Below are 20,946 nucleotides of genomic sequence, written 5' to 3' on the forward strand. Positions count from 1 at the left end.
GTGTGTGTGTGTGTGTGTGTGTGTGTGTTGGCAGGGGGGAGATGTCCATGATCATGTTTCCAGCTGTTTTTGCATTGCTATGCTGCCCATCACCTTTGGGCCAGATGCTGTATGAATTATTCATTTGATTTGGGGCAGGTGCACCCATTTCCTCCCTGGACCCCTGGGGCAGGCATAGGAAATTAATTCACAATGTCTAGAGCTGAAGTCAGTTGCAATTTCCACACTGAGGTTAAAAATAAACTGAAGGTATCGGACTTGAGAAAGCTCAAAGGTGTTGAGAATAGCCCTCAGCAATCCTTCATTGCCTCTGCAGAGACAGACCATGGACACCGATCCCCACATTTGTGTTTGTGTTAGCTGTCGGGACAAGTTCCTAGGTGAGTTTGCAAGGCTCCACAATGGTGAGCGCAGAGCATCACAGAATCTAAACAACAGCAAACTACCAGAGGTAGGGCTGATACTCTCCAACTCCTCAAGAGTCTCCCCAAGCACCGCTCTCTTACGGTTAATGCCGTGTTCCAGGATTAAAGGGAGTTCTTACTCTATCTAATGTGTGTGAATTTTGGGCATTTCTCTACCCCGGTGTCATATGAACCTGGAAGTGAATCTTAGAGATGGGCATTAACCACACCCCAGGCTGAGGGCCAAGGTGTCATCTTTTCTCCACCATTAGGATTGCTGTTGATTTCAGAGCCATTTACAGCTGCTTTCACCCTTGTTTGTATTTCAGATCATCTCTCCCCCAGATTCCATAAACATGCCCCCAAGCAGAGAAGGCTGTCAGTGAGCTGGAAGGTAGCTGGATATGAGGATGCACTGTGGACGGTTGGACCTGCTCGGAGCAGAAGGAGTCTTCTAATGGCCTCACTGCATTTTAAGACACACTCTCAATTCCCACAGGTCCTTTTCAGTGCAAATGGAGGGGTCCAGCACCCCGCCTTCCAGATCTAATGGACTAGCTTGTGTTTATTTCTTATATACTGAATCAGGTGGTCCCACTAAAAAGCAGTTTAACAAACACTAATCCATCTCCCTTGATATATAGGAAGTATGACAGATTATAAAAAGAGGCCCCTTTCTTACACACAATCATATTAAATGGCTTTTACTCGAAGGAAAATTATCTAACCACGGGAGCCCCCGACTCAGACATGCTTCTTTTCAAGAAAAGTCACCTTCAATGCTGAGTGTTTTGACCGAACAACATACAGTTTTCCCAGGACTCACAGCTATTGTTTGCTGGGGAATCTGTGCAAACAGCAGGTTTACAGGGTGCCGGGCTCCCTTCCTGAATGGCCTTTAGAGGGAAGTTCTCTTTCATTTTTTTTTTCTCCTTTGCATCCATTTTGTTGCTGCTGTTATTGCAGTAATTGCTCTACCTGGACTCCTGGGACACGGCAACACCTGGCTGAAATGATTCTTTTCATGCTGGAATTTGAAAAGACTTCTGTGCCATCAAACACTTCGGTCCTGATTCTTTGCTTCATTGCCGTTTTATTTGGGGACTATTTGCTTTAGCTGGCTGATACGTGGGGGCTACAAGGAGGCCATGCTGCTACAATTGTAAGCTGTTACGGTTATTTCTGGGGTGAAATCTAGCAATGTGCCTGTTGTCAGAAGTATGCAACTCAGAACATTCCCGGGAAGGGGGTGGGGAAGCGGCAAGGGTAGAGAGGGATGAAGCCCTCGCTGCGCAGTCATGATGTCCTGATTCCAATTGATTCCTAGAACCTAGAATGGTGGCATGTTCTGCAACCCTAGTGAAGGCCAGCATGGGGGAAGGGACAGGAGAGAGCCCCTTGGTCAGCCTAGGGTCATCAGTGAGCTCCAGGATCACTGAGAGTTCCTGCCTCAAAAGCACAAGGTGAAACACAGACAAAGACAACCAGTGTCAACCTCTGGCCTCCACCCTCAGGCACACATACCAATGTGTACATTTACCACACAGAGATATACATATATATATGCATACAAGAAAATGTTTAGAAAGAAACAAAAGAATACCAAAGGCAGATTTGGGGGAATATGACGCCTGTGTCAGGCTCAGCCCCCTAGATAATGACACAAACAATTGCTAGTGATCATTATAATTTGAATTGTTAATGTGTTCTTGTAACAGTCTTGAGACTGGAACACTGGAAATAAGTGAACTTTCCAAGGAAAAGTAATAAAGAACACAGCTATTAAATCCCTTTTATATGCCAAATACCTTTCTAATATAATGCTTTTTAACTGATTCTATACAATAAAAGCAAATTGTTTTAGACACTGTCTAATGTAGCCCAGGCTAGTCAGGAAGTTGCACATAGCCTTAAGCTTGTGATCTACCTCTCAAATTGCTGGGATTACAGCAACTCTATGGTTGTATGTGGTATTGAGGGTCAAATCTGGGGAGTAGGCAATCATTGTACCAACTGAGCTACATTCTCAACCATTTTTTTGACATAATTATTTTTTCTTTTATTTCTTTTTATTATTATTATTTTCTTTATTTACATTTCAAACGCTATCCCGAAAGTTCCCTATACACCCACCCCCCGCTCCCCTACCCACCCACTCCCACTTCTCAACCATTTTTATAGTCGTGAATAAGCAGTGGATCACAGCTAGGAATAAACGACCTACCTTGTGCCACTCCAGGGTCCAGCCACATCCTTGGTCACTCTACTGGGCCAACTACCTCTTTTTAAAATCAATTAATTAGCTAAGTAATTAATTAGCTTTGCATTCTGACCTCAGTTTTCCTTCCATCCTCCCAGCCCTTTCTCTCCCACGTCCCTTCCCTTCCCCATTCACTCTTCCTCCCTTTCTCTTCAGAAAAGAGGAGGCCTCCCACGAATATCAACCAGCTTTGGCACATGAAGTTGTAGTAAGACCAGGCGAATCTTCTTATGTTGAAACTAGACAAGGCAGTCCAATTAGGGGAAAGGAAGGCAGCAGTCAGAGAGATCTCCCACTGTTAGGAATCTCACATGAATGCCAAGCTACATGACTGTTACACATATGTAGAGGGCCTAGGTCAGTCCCATGCATGCTCTGATTGGTGGTTCAGTCTCTGAGAACCCACATGGGTTCAGGTTAGTTGATTCTCTAGGTTTTCTTGTGGTTCCCTTGACCCTTCGGGCTCTTACAGTCCTACCTCCCCCTCTTACACAGAATTCCTCAAGTTGCACCTAGTGTTTGGTTGTGAATCTCTGCATCTAATTCTATCAGTTGCTGGGTGAAGCCTCTCAGATGACCGTTATGCTGGGCTCCTATTTACAAGTATAGCAAACTATCATTAACAGTGTCAGGGGTGAGCTCCCTCTCAGGGCATGGTTCTCAAGCTGGACCAGTCATTGGTTGGCCATGACCTCAATTTCTGTTCCATCTTTATTTACTCTTGTATATCTTTAAGGCAGGACAAACTGTAGGTAGAAGGTTTTGTAGCTGAGTTGGTTACAGGAGACTGGGCTGTTCAGGCTCCATATCCTACATTGCTAGGAGTCTTAGCTTGGGTCACTGTCATAGATTCCTGGGAGTTTCCATTGTCCTAGGTTTCTAGCTCATCCCAGAGATGCCTAGCCCTCCTCCACTCCAGTTATCTCTCCCAGTGCTTTCTCCCTCCATCCTTCCTCCACCTGGTCCCTCCTTCTCCTATTTCTACTCTTCCCCCATCAGTCCCCTCCCCCATCCACTCATGATCTCTATTTTATTTTCCCTTCTCCGTAAGATTCAAGCACCCCATTCTTGAGCCCTTCTTGTTACTTAGCTTCTTTTGGTCCTTGAATTGTTGCATGGTTATCATTTACTGTATAACTAATAGCCACTTATAAGTGAGTACAAACCATGTTTTTCTTTCTGGGTCTGGGTTACTTCACTTAGGATAACCTTTTCTAATTCTTTTTTTTAATCTTTTTATTATCTTTTCTAATTCTATCCATTTGCCTACAAATTTTATGATTTCATTGTTTTTAATAGCTGAGTAAAACTCCAACATGGAAATGTACCATATTTTCTTTATCCACTTTTTGGTTGAGGGAAATCAAGGTTGTTTCCAGTTTCTGGGTATTACAAATAAAGCTGCTATAAATACAGTCTTTGTGGCGTGTTGGAGCATCCTTTGGGTATGTGCAGAAGTGGAAGAGCTGGGTCTTGAGGTAGACCTATTCCCAATTTTCTAAGAAACTGTCAAATTGATTTCCAAAGTGACTGTACAAGTTTGCACTCCTACCAACAATGGAGGAGCGTTCCTTTCGTTCCACATCCTCTCTAACCTGAGCTATCACTTGAACTTTTTTGATCTTAGCCATTCTGACTAGTGTAAGATGGAATATCAGAGTAGTTGTAATGTGCGTTTCCCTGAAGGCTAAGGATGTTGAACATTTCTTTAAGTGTTTCTCAGCCATTGAACATTCTTCTGTTGATAATCCTCTGTTTAGCTGTGTACCCATTTTTAAATTGGATTATTTGGTTTGTCGCTATCTAGTTTCTTGAGTTCTCTCTGTATTTTGAATATTAGCTCTCTGTCAGATGTAGGGTTGGTGACGATCTCTTCCCATTTTGCAGGCTACTGATTTGTCCTATTGACAGTGTTCTTTACCTTAAAGAAGCTTTTTGGTTTCAGGAGATCCCATTTATTAACTGTTGATCTCAGCGCCTGAGCTAAGGTGTTCTTCCAAATGTGTTGTTGTCTGTCTAGAAGACTGTATCCTTTTCATATAAAAACACATCAGTAGCATAAATCCCACAGTCTGATAATTCTAGGCTTTAATTAAGAATTTCAAGTCTAAGCTGAAGGGATGGCTCAGCAGCGAGGGACATTAGCTCCTTTTGCAGAGGACCTGAGTTTGGTCCCCAGTATCTACATGGTGGCTCACAGCCATCTGTTACTCCAGTTTCAGGAGATCTAACATCTTCTGGACATGTTACACAGACATACATGCAGGCTAACATTCACTCACATAAAATAAAACTAATTACATCTCAAAAAATAGTTCAATCTATTTAAAGATTTAAAAAATGAATACCTTTTTCTAGTCCCATCCATTTGTCTGCAAAATTCATGATGTCACAGGAATGAATAAAAAAGCTGAACCGAGATATCATTACTGTGTGTAATTAAAAAGGTTTATTTTTAGATGCTTTGGGGGCTTCCTTTTCATTTTGTTTCATCATTTCTAGTTTGGGAAAATACATCTCCATGCATACAGTGAGGTTAGAGGCACAAAGTCAGGAAGAGACAATTAAGTTCTCTATTCCAACACCAAGATACACTGGAACCTCTCAAGACTCCTTGTGTTTTCTTGGGTCTCTATGTGTATTTCAGCCCAAATGACACTGAGCTAAGGTTATTTTGTTGTAATTTCAATGGCTTCTTGTATCATCTGCAAGCAGCCTTCTTAAAGCAATTTCTGTGGTGTTTTAAAGAAATGTTGGCTAGCAAAGAACAGTTGACTTCTATTACTTGGCTGTTGTGTAGCAGTTTTCTCTGAATAGAAATATTCTATCCAAAATGGAGATTCATTGAAACTCAAGAATGTGGTGACTTAAAAAGTAAGCTCACAAGTCTCAGAAAGTGCCATGAACTTACAAGAATCACAAAGCCTTGTCTTTCCTAGGCATAAATAAACAGTAAGGACTGTTGAGGAGAAGAGACTGCCTGACTTGTGGAGCAGCCTACAAACCATGCAGAGAGCTCTGGGGAGACAGCTTTCATTATTACTACCCATGTGGGCTGCACTTTTCTGTAATGTAGCTGACTTTGAATTTTCCATGTTAACCCTTACTCACTCTCCTGTAAATAACCTTGGTTTCCCAAGATGGAGGAATCATTTCTTTTGTTCCTTAGTGTTCTTTCTGGGGTGAATAGATGTATGTTCATGTCTCTCCAGGGGGAAAAAAACTCATTTTTTATAGTATCCCAATTTTAAGTATGCCCCAACTCATGATTTTGTGCTGTTATATTAATTTGGCATTATACAAATATTTTATTCCCTCTTTAAATAGCCACTAAACATCTATTCAGTATCAATTACTATTATAAAGCCTTATGTAATGGATATTACAAAGTATCTTCATAGAATTTATAATTGTCTCAGAGCTTTCTGATGTTACAATTCCTAAACACAAAGTCTTACCATTTGTCTTCATTGCTCTTCAGACAATCCTTGAGAGATGGGCATGGGAAGTCTTCACTTTCCTATTTCACAGATGAAAATATTTACATGGAGGTGGATATAGTTGGTAGAATGCTGCTTTAGCTTGCATGGAGCACTGCCTTTGATCTCCGTACAAGGATTTTGTATAAATTCTTAACATTCTGGAGGTAGAGGCAGGATGGTAAGAAGTTCAAAGTCATCTTTGACTATACAGCAAGGTCGGGTTGAAATACTTGGCTTTTCCCTTTTCCACCTAACAGTTCTAGAAAAGGACTCGACCTAGTAAGTGTCCCCAGAAGAGACAATGGGGCTGAGCTTGTGATGGACTGTACCCAGCTGTGGGCCGAGATATGAACATCTCTGTGCTGTGATGCTGAGGATCTCAGCTTGATCTGGATGATGGCTTCTTCTCCTTTAAGCCATCTCTTTTTCTCCCATGCCATATTCTATTTGCTTTCATGTCTGAGAAACCTTAGCAGAATACCAAGGAGGATTTGGATGTGCCGGAGAGTGACCCTTCAGCTCTACCACAGCACTTGGAGGAGGCACAAGAGCAATGACTATTTTCATGTGCATGTGGGTTTCATGCAAGCTCTAAGTGGTGATTCATCCACCTACAAGAAGGGATGTGACCACCACGGACAGGACATTTGTAAAGCTCTGAAAAGAATGACCAAAAAAACATATTCCATTAGATATAATTGTTTGTCAGAAATTTTTCTATATGCCCCAATTAAATCCCCAGCACGGAGTATGGGGTGCTGCTAGCTGTCTTGTCCAAAGCTTGCTGGCATTGGGCTTCCTCATTTTCCCACCCTTAAGGGCATTGTGGAAGAATCCCCATGCCTTTAGAGGGCAGAGACAGAGGTATCTGGGGCTCACTGGCCAGCCAGCTTGGTAGAATCCATAAGCTCTAGCTTTAGTCTGAGACCCTGTCTCAAAAATATAAGGCGGAGAGCTATGCAGAAACCTACTCAGCATCATCAACTCTGACTTCTACATGAACATCCACATGTGTACATACAGTATAATTGCAAAGATATATATGTGTAAGATAAATTTCAAGTCAGTTTTTGCTTCTGACCCCTTAGTCCATCAATAAAGGACTCTGAGACTAATTATCATTAAATCCCTAGACCATGAGCTTTGGCTCATTCCCTGACCGCCTCCTAACTTATTTAACCCATTCAAACTCTTCTATGTCTGCCATGTGGTTACCTCTCTTTCAGTCCCAGCCAGTGTCTTCCTTAGCATCTTCTCAGCCTCTCCCTGCTGGTTTACATCAGTCTTCTTGGGCTGTGTCCTGTCTGGTCTCTCTCAGTTCACCTGGTGTCCCTTTTTATCTCTTACTATTTCCCAGAATTATCTCTCTTTCTGCCAGTGTCTCACCTCCTATTTTCTGCCTCAGCTCATTGGCCATTGGCATTTTTATTGACAGGTAATGTTTCTAAGAGATTCTCTCTACACACATTTACCATAACTACACACACACACACACACTCCAAAAAATTTTTTATGTAGCATATGAAGCACTTGAATGGGAACTCATGGCCATTGTTTAATTATATTCCTACAGTATTTAAGGATAATAAGTATTTATTTGTTAATTTTAATTGATTATCCACTTAAAATTCTATTATTTAGTTATTTAGTTATTGTGTATAGGAGGCACACGTAGAGGTAAAAGACAGCTTATAAGAGCTCGTTCATCCCTTCCATTATGTTCGTCCCTTTCACTATGTGAATCCCACACATCAAACTTAGGTCATCTGGCTTGGTGTCAGGCAACTTTCCCTGCTGAGCCATCTCATCAAATAGTCATTTTAAAATGATAACTTATGGGCCCAGCTATACCACTCCTGGGCACATACTCAGAAGATGCTCCAACATATAACAAGGACACATGCTCTACTATGTTCATAGCAGCCTTATTTATAATAGTCAGAAGCTGGAAAGAACCCAGATGTCCCTCAACAGAGGAATAGATACAGAAAATGTGGTATGTTTACACAATGGAGTACTACTCAGCTATTAAAAACAGTGACTTCATAAAATTCTTAGGCAAATGAATGGAACTAGAAAATATCATCCTGAGTGAGGTGAAGCAATCACAAAAGAACACACATGGTATGCACTCACTGATAAGTGGATATTAGGCCAAAAGCTTGAACTACCCAAGATACAATACACAGACCACATGAAGCTCAAGAAGAAGGAAGATCAAAGTGTGGGTGCCTCAGTCCTTCTTAGATGGGGGAACAAAATACTCACAGGGGCAAATATGGAGACAAAGTATGGAGCAGAGACTGAAGGATAGGCCATCCAGAGACTGCCCCACCTGGGGATCCATCCAGATACCAAGCTCACACACTATTGTGGATTCCAGGAAGTGCATGCTGACAGGAGTCTGATTTATCTGTCTTCTGAGAGGTTCTGCCAGAGCCTGAGAAATTCAGAGGCGGATGCTCGCAGCCAACCATTGGACTGAGTGTGGGGGTCCCTGATGGAGGAGTTGGAGATGGGACTGAAGGAGCTGAAGGGGTTTGCAATCCCATAGGAAAAACAACAATATCAACCAACTAGACACCCCAGAGCTCCCAGGGACTAAACTCTCAACCAAGGAATACACATGGAGGGACCCATGGCTCCAGCCATACATATAGCAGAGGATGGTGTTGTCGGGCATCAATGGGAGAAGAGGCCCTTAGTCCTGTGAAGGCTCGATGACCCAGTGTAGGGGAATGAGAGGGCAGGGAGTTGGGAGTGGGTGGGTGGGTGAACACCCTCATAGAAGCAGGGGGAGGGGAGATGGGATGAAGGGTTTCCTGGGGGAGGGGCTGGGAAAGGTGATACCATTTGAAACGTAAATAAAGAAAACGTCCATAAAAACCGTGATACCTTACTAGTCAATCAAAAACTTTCCTGGAAACATTTAGCTGTGAGTTAACTTTCATGAAAATACCACACTTGCCTTCAGTGATCATAAACAAGGACTCTGATTTTGTCACCATTCGAAGGCAGGGAAACCGAGGAACAAGCATAGTGATTCTTCATGGCAGAGGGTGGCTGCCTGCAGAGCTGAGGACTAGCCACAGGATGGGGGTGGGGGTGGGGGGAGGNGGGGGGTTTGGGGGGTGGAGGGGGCTGAACATAGAGCTGCCCTTCCTTTGACTCATAGTTCTGAGGACCCTTTTAGCTTTCTCTCTTGGCTTCCAGGTGCTGCCATGTTTGGTATGGTGAATCTTTTTGTGTACACAACAAAACAAAACAGAACAGAACAGAACAGAACAAAACTGAGACTAAAAACATGTATCAATCCAAGTCACAGTCTACTCTTCCGTGTGTGTGTGTGTGTGTGTGTGTGTGTGTGTGTGTGTGTGTGTGTAAAAGCACACATGGGTGGGTATGCTCATGCAGGTGAAGATGCATGTGTCAATATGCGTGTGTGCACAGGCTTATGGAGGACAACTCTGTCCTTCCTTAGGTGCGGCCTATGTTTCCCTCTCTCCCACTTTTTTCCTTTCTTCTCTCCTCCTTTCCTTCCTTCTTCCCTGCCTTTCCCCCTTTCCTTCATTTATATGATAAGGTCTCTCCCTAGCCTGGAACTCACCAAGAAGATGAAGCTGTCTGGCCAGTGAGCCCAGGATGCCTCCACTTCCCAGGCACTGGGATTACAAGACCTTACCACAATGGCTGGCCTTTTACATAGGTTCAACTCAGGTCCTCTTTCCCAACAAGCACTTTATCAACTGAAGCATCGTCCCCAGGCCTCACAGTCCTCTCTCCACGGGACTTCCTCATCATGGGTCACAGTCCTCTCTCCACAGGACTTCCTCATCATGGGTCAGATCATGAGCTCTAGTAGTGTTAACTATTCTCTTGCTAACCAAGAACAGCTGTGTGTGCCAAGGACTTGTGAAGCCAGAAATCTGGGGTGGCTCACTAGACCGCAGAGGCGATCAGGCATTTTTGTATCAGCATTCAGGAGAGCTATCTGACCAGATGAAAGATGGACAGAAAATGAGAAAGTTAAATTTGGGATTTACTGTTTGGGTTAAAATCAAGAGGATACAGGACCAAGACAACGAGAGAGAGTCAAAGTCTGTGTTACTCTAAGCCTATTTTCTCGACCATCACTTGGGCCTTAGTGGTTCTAATTTGCTTAAAAGGAGGAGACACCCGATACCATCTGCTTCATTGTTTTGTGGGGAAATATATGCAGTGAGAGGGGAGGGAGGGGGACACTGTTTGCCCAGTCTGAAGCTTTTGGTGTCCCCTACAACTATTTGACCCGAATATATTAAATATTGTAATGTTTGTTACATGTCCCAGGGCAAAAAAGAAAAAGAAATGAGGCTATCACTTATTAGCTTTCTGTTTCTGGATCCTTCCATGGTTGATGCGGCAGCGCGAAAGACAGTGGTGAAATCCGAAGGTAAAGGTTATGCGCTCTTTTATTATGTTTGCAGGGTTTAAAGGGGGAGTCAGGAAGTGCTTACATAACACCCAGGCAAAGTGGTGGATTAGCCGCCAGAGCGGGACTTGAAAGCCGCCTTAATTCTCCAAATCCCCAGGGGTGAAAGGTCAGCCTCTAACACCAGGTTGTGTAAAGAACGGAGAAGTCGCCAGCTTCTGTTTCATCATGGCCCAGCTAAGCCACTGAGGAAATGAGCAGCCGGGCTGTGGGGAGAGGGGACCACCTCCTCTGCGGAGAGCCACCTGTGAGTTCAGCCAAGGAAGACTGCAATTAAAGTCAGAACATGCCCTGTGCAGGGGATAGGCCAGCAGGCTTCAGACACACAGGGCCCCCAGCTGCAGGCCAGGAAGACCTGGCTGCTCCCCATAGCCTTAGGCATCAGTCACATCGGTTCCCCAGATAAAACCTGCTCTTGACAGTCTGTGAAGTGGGCTGGTGGACCAGTGACAATCATGCATATGGCCCACCTTTCCCCTAAGAAATGTAGTCAGTAACCTGAGATGGGGTTAGTCCATGTACACAGACTCAAGTGTCAAAACTATAGGCCACCTTGGACTGTTAAAAGGGCTCGGTCCTGGACCTGGAGGAAGAACTTGCTGTACCAACATGAAGACGTGATCATTCCCCAGTATTCATGTGAAAAGCCAAGTACGGTGGTGCATACCTTCAGTCCCAATGCTGGGAAGGTCAAAGCAGAAGGAACTCTGAAAGTCCTTGGCTAGACAGCTTAGTCTAATTGGCAATCTCAGGTCTTAATGAGAGAGGCTATTTCAGAAAACAAGTTGGATGGCTGGTGAGAGACAACACCCAAGGTTGATCTTGGGTTCTTACGGGTCATACGTGTGCACCATGTGCACATGAACCCAAATACACACACACACACACACACACACACACACACACACACACACACACACACACATGCACCCATAGGGAGTATAAACTCCAAATAAACAGAAATAACTGGGTTCTTCCCTTATTCTCTGGTTTACTTATTTTTGTTCATAAAAAAAGTGGGGTCATAGATTTTTCTTACTCATGGATAAAAGACATAAATATATTCACTAAAATTATAGTGACTCTTGGGCCTAGAGAGATGGCTCAGTGGTTAAGACCAGTGGCTGCTCTTCCAGAGAACCTGAGTTCAATTCACATGGTAGCCCACAACCTCTTGTAACTCCAACTCCAGGCTATCTGATACCCTCTTCTGGCTTTCATGGGCACCAGTCACACACGTGTGGTACACAGACATCCATGCAGACAAAACAGCCATGAGCATAGAATAAAAGAAAAAGAAAAACTCTTAAATTATAGTGAGTCTTGTCATGAACTAAAGCATTTTTTGGAGGGAGGTGTCTATAATATAGCAACGATCGTTTATCTAGCTGTACCACATGTTGATTGCTTCACCTCACTGCCTAGTTCCTGTGTGTGCATATGCATGTTTGTATGCACATGCATGTGTATGCGAGTATGTGTGTCCCAAAGCAGGGGTGAATTTCCATTGTCTTGCTTTGTTATTTTTCATCTTATTCTTTGGGACAGAGTCTTTCATTAAAACTAAGTCATAAAGACTAACTGTCAAACTCAATGCTAGGGTTACAGGTGGGCACTGCTGTATCGGACTTTTTCTTTTCTTTCTTTCTTTCTTTTTTTTCTTTTTCTTTTTCTTTTTCTTTCTTTCTTTCTTTCTTTTTTTTTTTTTTTACATGAGCTAGGGTTCTGAACCCATGCCCTCATGCCTGCACAGAAGGCATTTTACCCACCAAGTCATCTCCTCAGGCCCCTAGCTACTTATTGATTCGATATATGTTTAATACCGCTTAAGACAAAACAATATAAAGTGAGTACTCATGGGATTTCTGATGGACAGCGAAGTTCTTATGAGAAAGTTAAGGTGAGGGATGGTGAAACCTACAACCCAGACTCTCCTCACATTCTCCTTTCTTCTCAGCCAGTCCTGATTCTGAAAAGTGATGTCAACGGTCAGCTAGCACGCGCTGCACCCCCCTCTCCCCCAGGGCTCTGCCTGAGGAGGCTTCTCTCCCTAGCCTCCCTCTAATGTTACAGCGTGTTACACGGGATGTTTACAGTCCGTGACTTAGTAAACATCTTTCTTCCATGCGTGGGCAAATCAGAACTTTGGATGCAATCAATTTTCAGAAGCAAGTTCTATCACATTTCAGCGCAAAACTAAAAGAGCTTCCGGAGTAGCCGTTCCATATTTATCCCGAGCTGGCCCTTTATTAAATCACTGGCGAAAAACACGGAGATTCGCCTCAGCTGTAGTTTCATCATCTAACAACAGCAGAGGCATTTATCTTATGAAATTGCGGGAGCCGAGCCCTGTGCAGACTGATGGCTCGGAGGGGCTCCTTGCATTAGTATCCCGGCCTCTCGCCTAAGGTGTTTAGGACGCATACCGCTGTTAATAGCTTGTGCTGTTCATTTTTTACAGAATTTGTGGTTTAAGCAGTATGCTTAGAATATCGAAAATGTTTTTTTCCTCCTTTTAACAAATGGTGCCCAACTGTTCAACGTGAAATATGAAAAGTGCTTAGTTGCACATATTTGATCCTTTTTTCTTCTTTCTCTCTTTCCTCGCCTTCTTCAGAGTCCTCAGCTCTTTCCTCAGACTGTTCCTGAGGCTGGCTCATTGCCACCAACTATTTTCTTCATTAAGTCAAACCTAATAAGCTAACTGCTTTTGGAAAAATGAGGAGGAAGATTGAGTATCTGTTTCCCTTGGGTGTGGCTTGATTAAAAAAAAAAAAATAGAACACACATAGACTTCAACTGCATACTGTTTTGACAGACCTGGGGCCTGATTACTACTCAGACTAGGGATATAGCTTATCCAAACATCTCAAAGCCTCAAGGAAAAGACACCCCCACTGCTATGCTCACTGGTAGCAAATGGGTCATTTTGTCCTTGATATAAAAACTAGTATAATTCAATTTGTTATTAAGACAAACAACAGACAACACCCTTAACTCTACAGCGTTGCTTTTACGGGAGGCAGTGTGCAAGGGTCTTTACAAACAAAGTTGAGCAGGCTGGAAAAATTGCTCACTGGTGGAGAATACTCATTGTTCCTACTGAGAGGTCCTGAGTTTGGTTCCCAGCCCCACACAGTGTGACTCACCACTACCTATAGCTCCAGTCACATGGAATCTGGTGCCCTATTCTGAACTCCTTGAACACTGTGCACACAGGTGTAACCCCCTCACACACACATGCATACTTGTATACACACACACAGAGACACATCTATATATTATTACAAATAAAATACATCTTTTTTAAAAGACTCAAAATCAAAGCAGTGCTTAAATTGGAAAGTCTACCTACAAAGGAACTGGCTGGAAGTTAACTCCATTGAAGAAGGCCAGGCAGGAAGTATCCTACGATAACTGGGTCAGAGGTCAACAGGCAAGGTGAGGGATTTATTTAAGAAAAAATATTATAAGTTATAAATTATTAATTGGAAGAAATGAGGCACCCAAAAAAATAAATCGTGCCCAGTGCATTTATGGAGCAGAAGCAGTGAGAAATTTCATAGTATTGCTGGCAAACCAGCCAGGGGCCAGAAAGACTTATCCAGGCATGGAAAGGAGAGATTATTTTTCCCAGTTCAAAAAAATTTCTAACCTTCTTCCTCATCTCCAGATTTGGAAGAAGAGAGAACCTGAAGAAAAAGATTGTGCATATTTTTATTCTGCCTAGATGCAATGGAAAGGCTGGAAGAGAAAAATAGCTTTCTTTATTCTATCAAAGCCTCCATTCGAGACAAACTGCAGGAAGGCTGAAGCAGAAAAACAATGTCTCAGACCAAAGAGCTTTAGATTTACATTTTGAAATTGTCACAGAAACAAGGAACATGTTAGGCAGAGCTGATTACAGGGTTCGGGGGAATGAGATGAAGTGGATTCATGTGTCTAACAGGTGAACTTTGCCTCTTGTTCAAGGTCTCACTGGGAAGGGGCTGAGGCTTAGAACAGTAGTGCATTGTCGAGTAGGGCTGGCGATCGTAGGTAGCTTGCCACTCTCATAAAGAAGAAAGGTAGGAGACTTAGACTGGCCTTATGGTCCTGAGTTCCAGAAGACTTGGGGCTAGGGTGGGTGGTCTCTCAGGTGAAATTCTGTCTCTGTTGCTGAGGTACATGCTAACTGGAGTGCCATGGTTCTCCTCCAGAGGCAGAGGTCTGAGCAGGGAGCAGAGTGTCTCTAAAGCATTGCTGCATGGGATTTAAAGAGATCTTATGTCCAAAGCACTTAATGCGGCATAAAGAAAACCCTTGACAACCACAGCTGTTACTATCCATCATCCCAGATGAGCCAACTAACCCAACAGAAGAAGCATCCAAGTGATAAAGTCTCACTGTCCATATGCGAACAATCCCCCAAACCTGAGCTGCACTTCCTGTCACACTGAAGGTGTGTGTCTCTGTCCCCCCTCTCCCCCCACCCCCATTAGAGTAGTCCCTGGCACTTTCTGACCTCTATTAGTCCTTGCTGGGAACCTTTGTCTGGTGTCTCAACCAGGGAAAAGTGGATGGGGTGGGGAGCTGGGATAGTGTGAGTGACTTTTTACCTAATGTTCATTGGGCATGTTTTAGGAAATAATAGCCCAAGGGGAAACAGAGAAAGGACTCTCACTTTCATAGAAAAGCTTTCTTCTTGTAAGCAACAAACTCTGGGAGTAAGGGGCTAGCTTAAAAAGCAGGCATTTTGTTCTGTACTTATAATCTCAGCTCTGGGGAGGCAAAGATAGGCAGATTGTGTGGGTGTACTGGTGAGCTAGCCTAGCCTAATTGTTACGCTCCAGTCACACACACACACACACACACACACACACACACACACACACACCACATGCCCATGCATGCACACATGTGCTCTCGAATGTACCAGTGCTGAACACATACAGACACAAAAATAAACAAATAATATTATAGAACCAATATGTATAGGAAATAGATGTATCCCCGTGTCCTTTTTAACAGGGATGTAAGCTGCAAGCCAGTACCGCTCTACAAAGAGTATCTCCACTGTGCCTGACCAACATCAGTTTCTCCAAGGTAAAAAAGAAGAAAAGATTCTTGAAGATTCTTTAAGTCAAATTTAACTTTTGTACAGGAAGAAACTTTCTCATGGGATGCTTAATGATGGTCCCGAGCCTCCCTGCATCAGATCTGCAATGAGAAAGTGATTGGAAGCTGAAGGAACTACAGGCCATGGTGAGATAGAGATGCACACTTTTAATAAAGAGGAAAGTTTGTGGGGAGACTAGAAGGGCTCCTTAGGTCATGGAGGTGTGACTGGCCTTTGTGATGGAGAGCAAGACTGTCCCCTGCGTACTGGATTCTAGTGCCGGAGTTAGTTACATTCATTCTTTTAGTTACCAGTGTGCCTGGCCTGGTGAACCGAGCTGTTATCAACTCATGATGAAATGAATATTTTCCAAGCAGACAGCACTAGCTCCAAAGCCTTCCCTTCAGACTGCTGCCAGAGATGACTGCGGATAACCTAGGAAAAGAATTAGTCTCTGTACAGAGGCTGGCCCTGGGCTGCTGCTGTGTGGATAAAGAACCTTCCACTGTGTTACCCGTTCTATGTATTAATGTATTACATGCATCTGGGTGAATTAGCAATTGAAAACAAGCATGAAGTATAGCCCAGGTCTTATTCTAACCACTGTGTATGTGTGGGTTCCCTAAGTCCCCGAAGACTAACCCTAGGGGTAAATGATACACTAGAGCTGTCTTCTGGGTCTGCACCCATTGGCTCTCCTTGTCCCTTAGAAGGTTGATATTCATTTTTAAACCCCGGGCTTGAGTCACAGCCCTGGGTTCTCCCCCTAGCTCTGTCACTAATAACTGGGATTTCTGCAAGGGTGTTTCAGACCCTTGAATTTAATTTCCTCGCCAGATAAATAAAAGCTAGGAAACATCTGACTTCTTCAGTATAGTTATTACTTTCATAGAACCCCAAAGCCAAGAGCCTTAAAAAAAAAAAAAGTGAAGTGTTTATTTTTCCAATTAAGTCGTGGTCTGTATTCTAGGCTTAGGTACCTCATCTGCTGAAGAAGTTTTGCTCCAGCGATTTCAAGGGGTGGTATGGGGCTCCTTACAAACTACTCTGCCAGGAGAGAAAGGGGGAAAAAAAGGGAAGGAGGCCAAAGAGACGTTTCAAGAAGAGAGAGAGAAAAAGAAAAGTGGAAGGGGAGGAAAGAGGGAGAGAGGGAGGGAAGGAGGGAGGGAAGGAGGGAAGGAGGGAGGGAGGGAGGGAGGGAGGGAGGGAGGGAAAAAGAAAAGAAGCTTAGAAAAATCTGCTTGCCAAATCTGATTTTATTAGACATGGCTCTAGTTACCTCAAAGAGTGCCAAGAAAATCTCAAAGTCTAATTAATTTGTTCACATTTTTAAAAGGATAAAGGGTATGAAATGGTCAGGAGTGGAACTCTTGGGAGAGAGAGGGACTCCTGAAACAGTGGAGCAGCAGTTCTCAATCGGTGGCTTGTGACCCCTCTGACAAATCTCTGTCTCCAACAATGTTTACATTACAATTCACACAGTAGCAATGTTACAGCTATGAAGTAGCAATGAAAATAGTTTTGTAGTTGGGGGTTAGCACAACATCAGGAACTGTCTTCAAGGGTCACAGCATTAGGAAGGTTGAGAACCACTGCTTTAGAGGGAGTGCCCTAGCCCTGTGAGAAGACTATCTCTGCCTCTTCATCCCCTTTGCCATTGTGTCTTCCCTGTAGAGACAAGCATTAACCCTTTCACAGTGATTAATATTGGCTTTCAAATGACAGGATGTAGCATTATGTGGGAGACAAACCTCTGGGCATGCCCACAGGGGAGTTTCTAGATTGGTTTAACTGAAGTAGGAAAGCCCTATCCTAATCAAGGTTGGTGCTGCCTCCTAAACAAACAGGAGAGAGCAAGCAGAGCACCAACATCCATCTCTCAGTATTTCCTTGTTGCCTGCACCCTGGACAGCTCTCAGCTGGACACTACAAGCCCTTGGTGTTTGGGGACTAGTTGGTGCAGAGTTAATGACACAGACTCCAGGAGCAAGCTCATCTGAGCACTGCTGCAAGCTCCTCTAATACCCTCCCCCCATGCCCCATTGGTCCCAAGAAAGTATCTATTCTAAATAGTTCCTGATTGGCGAGCACTGCTTGCACCAGCAATCCTTGCTCTCAGGCAGTCCTCAATTACATCCTCCTGCAGAAGATGCTTCTGCAGCTGCACGCCCCCACACCCCAGTGTTTGCATAGAGGCAGCCCCTACATTCCTGCTACACTTCCAAACTGAGGACACATATGAGCAGCTACCTCAAGACCCTGCTGCTATGACTTACCCAGCATGCACTGTGCTTCTGTGCCCAGTGCTTTGTTGCAGCAATGAGAAAAGAAACCGATAACATTCTCCAAGGATGTATCAATGCTTCATTAGTTCTCCACGGACAGATACCAGCCTTGAGAGCCAAGCCCAAGCCTTGAGATGAGCTTATGTATGTGGAGTTCTCATTTGGGGATAGCCAAGATAGGGACTGAGAATGTGAGTACGTGCTCTTGACTACTGCAATTCTCTGTGGCCTGGACCAGAGAACTACAAACTCCATGGAGTCAAAGCAACATGGGTGCTGATTAAATGTTTTCCCCTCCTTGAGGAATTTGGAGAAGTCACTTCCCACCTCTGAGCCTGCCCCCCTCCAGTGCATTCAATGCAAATACAAGAATATTCAGTTATTTGTTTTGCTTCCTCTTCCTCTTAAAGAAAAACTAAGGTACCCCAGAGTCTCAACAGCTAGTGTCATCACCATCATGCTGAAGAATATCTGAGTTAACAGATAAAGGCAGAAGGCAGGGATGGGGAGATGGGTCAGTCAGTAAAGTGCTGTTCCAGCATGAGGACCTGAGTTCAAATCCCTGGAACCTACTGAAACCAAAACCAAACAAAACAGGCACAGTAGCTCACCTCTGATCCTGTTTTATCAACGCTCCGCTTGCATTGTTACAGCTTTCTGTTTTTACTTTTCTGACATGATGTTCACTTGAGCTATTAAAAAAAAAAAAAAGTTGTTATGTTCAGAATAGCCTAGGAAGAAAATTACATGAAGGACTTTATAGCTCCTAAAGTATGTCTCCTCTCCTGCACCACACCCTAATAGGGAGAACAGTAATTTACTCATAAAGATTGATACTTGGCCTTTGTATGGCAGTTATTCAGCTATTGCATGAGAATTAAAATAAAATTATCTTCTCACCAAAGGAGTTAGCAATCCCTCTAGTCTGAAGCTGAGGTAGGGCTTGGGGAATCTGAGTTCCAAAGACCTTTATATCTCGGTGAAATTAGTGACTTTCTTATAAAAAATTAGAGTCTTAAATCCCTGTTTTCAAAGCATATCGATGCCCAACCTGATCTAAAAATAGACTTTTTTAAAAAAATGCAAAACTTTGCTTCATTTTAACTACCTTTAGCCAAAGTGTCTGCTGCAGCTCTGCTTGGGGCTAGACAGCTCATATACCAGTTGGATAGGAGGTAAGGTGGATAGAAAGTGTTTGTGCATGTGTGTGTATGTGTATGTGTGTGTGTGTGTGTGTGTGCATGCATGTGCATGTGTGTGCCTGTGCATGTGCCTGTCTATATGGGGAAAAAAGCAAAAGAAAAGACCCTACACTGTTTTCCATGTTCCTGTTTCTCAAACTGTCTCTGTTTGCTCCAGCTTCTTTCTGTCTGTAAAGTCCCTTGAACTTTCCAGAACTTTGCTAGAAGTCTGGCCCATTTCATTCCCCACTGGTTCATCCCACCCGACCCTAACCCTAACTCAGTTTTTCCCAGTCTATGCCTCTGTGGTTCTTACCACACTTGTGATCAATGCACTAAAGAATAGCTGTGCAGATCCACACAGAGATCTTCTGACATACTATTTACATGTGCTCAGGATCTTCAGAATTGCAGAATCATGACTCGGTCACTGGATTACACAGACTCCAGAAGTCATTGTGTGCTTCGAGAAAATCCTTTCATAAATGTAAGCAAGTCATACATTTCGCAAATTCATTACTTTTCCGGGATGTATATTGCTTACGCCCATGGAATCTTTGTGTGTTTATGTGTGTGTGTGTGTGTGTATATATATATACATATATATATATATATGATGCATGTGCATAGAAGTGTGTGATCCCATTTGTGAGTGCAAGTATATGCATGCCAAGTTATAAGTGCAGTGGTCAGAGGACAGCCTCGGGTGTTGCTCCCCACCCTCCGAGGTCTCTGAGACAGGGTTTCTTGCTCACTGCTGTGTGTCCTAGCTATGTAGCCCTGAGTTTCTGGGGACTTGGCTGTCCCCTTCCTGGTTGCCTTTGGAGCATGGGGTACAGACATGTGCCATTGTACTCAGATTTGTATAGGTTCTTTCTGGAGATTTGAACTCTGCTCCTCACACTTGTGCTGCAGACTCACACCCACTGAGCTGTCTCCCCAACCTGGCCATGGCAATTTTGAATTCAAATAATAAAGAAAACAGAAAAAACAGTGTTTCATAGGCCCAGTGCTTACTTGAGAAAAAAAGTTGCAATTAACATCTTGAATATTTGCTTCTGGTCTTTAGATGAGGTTTTTCATAGATTGCAGTAGGGTTTATGGAATCCTGCACCATTATACGTTTTCACTAAAAGTTAGACAAAAGTACTTTTCTTTGTAATTCTAATTTTCAGCGATGACAGATGAATACATTAACACTACACATGTTCCCCATTCTAGTTAAATACAGAGTTTCTTCCCTAGATTTTGCCAGCTAAGCTTTTGCTAGCTATCATTTTCTCACAGTATTTTTGCGTTTGTCTCTGTCTACTTTACATATTTTTCTGTTTCCTCTCCAACCAACGACATCATCTTTCCCATGCCCCTGAAGAAGCTATGCAACACTCCCTTCCATTAACTCAGGCTAAGCTTTGAGCAGCCACCTAACACTTGGTGAGAAGAGGATGTGAAACAGTGGATAAAGAAAGACACCATCCTTGAAGCCACAGACTCTGTGCTCTGCAAACTTATTCTTAGCGTTCCTAGGAGCCACATGCAGATTTGGGGATCTCTAGATTTGCTGACAAATGGACAATGTGACATCTCATTTGAATCCAGTCAGAATGCTGGTTCTTGGGACCAGAGAGAATTCCAAGACACTCCTTTGATTCCCTCTGAGTATCTGACACACAATGTGGGTGACAGAGCCACATGCCTTGTATATGTATGGATCTCTCAGTGGTATGTTCTCTAGCTTTCAGTTGGTTCTCTTCACTCCCCTTTT

This window comes from Mus pahari, chromosome 5 (genome assembly GCF_900095145.1).
Source record: "Mus pahari chromosome 5, PAHARI_EIJ_v1.1, whole genome shotgun sequence".
Taxonomy (NCBI): domain Eukaryota; kingdom Metazoa; phylum Chordata; class Mammalia; order Rodentia; family Muridae; genus Mus; species Mus pahari.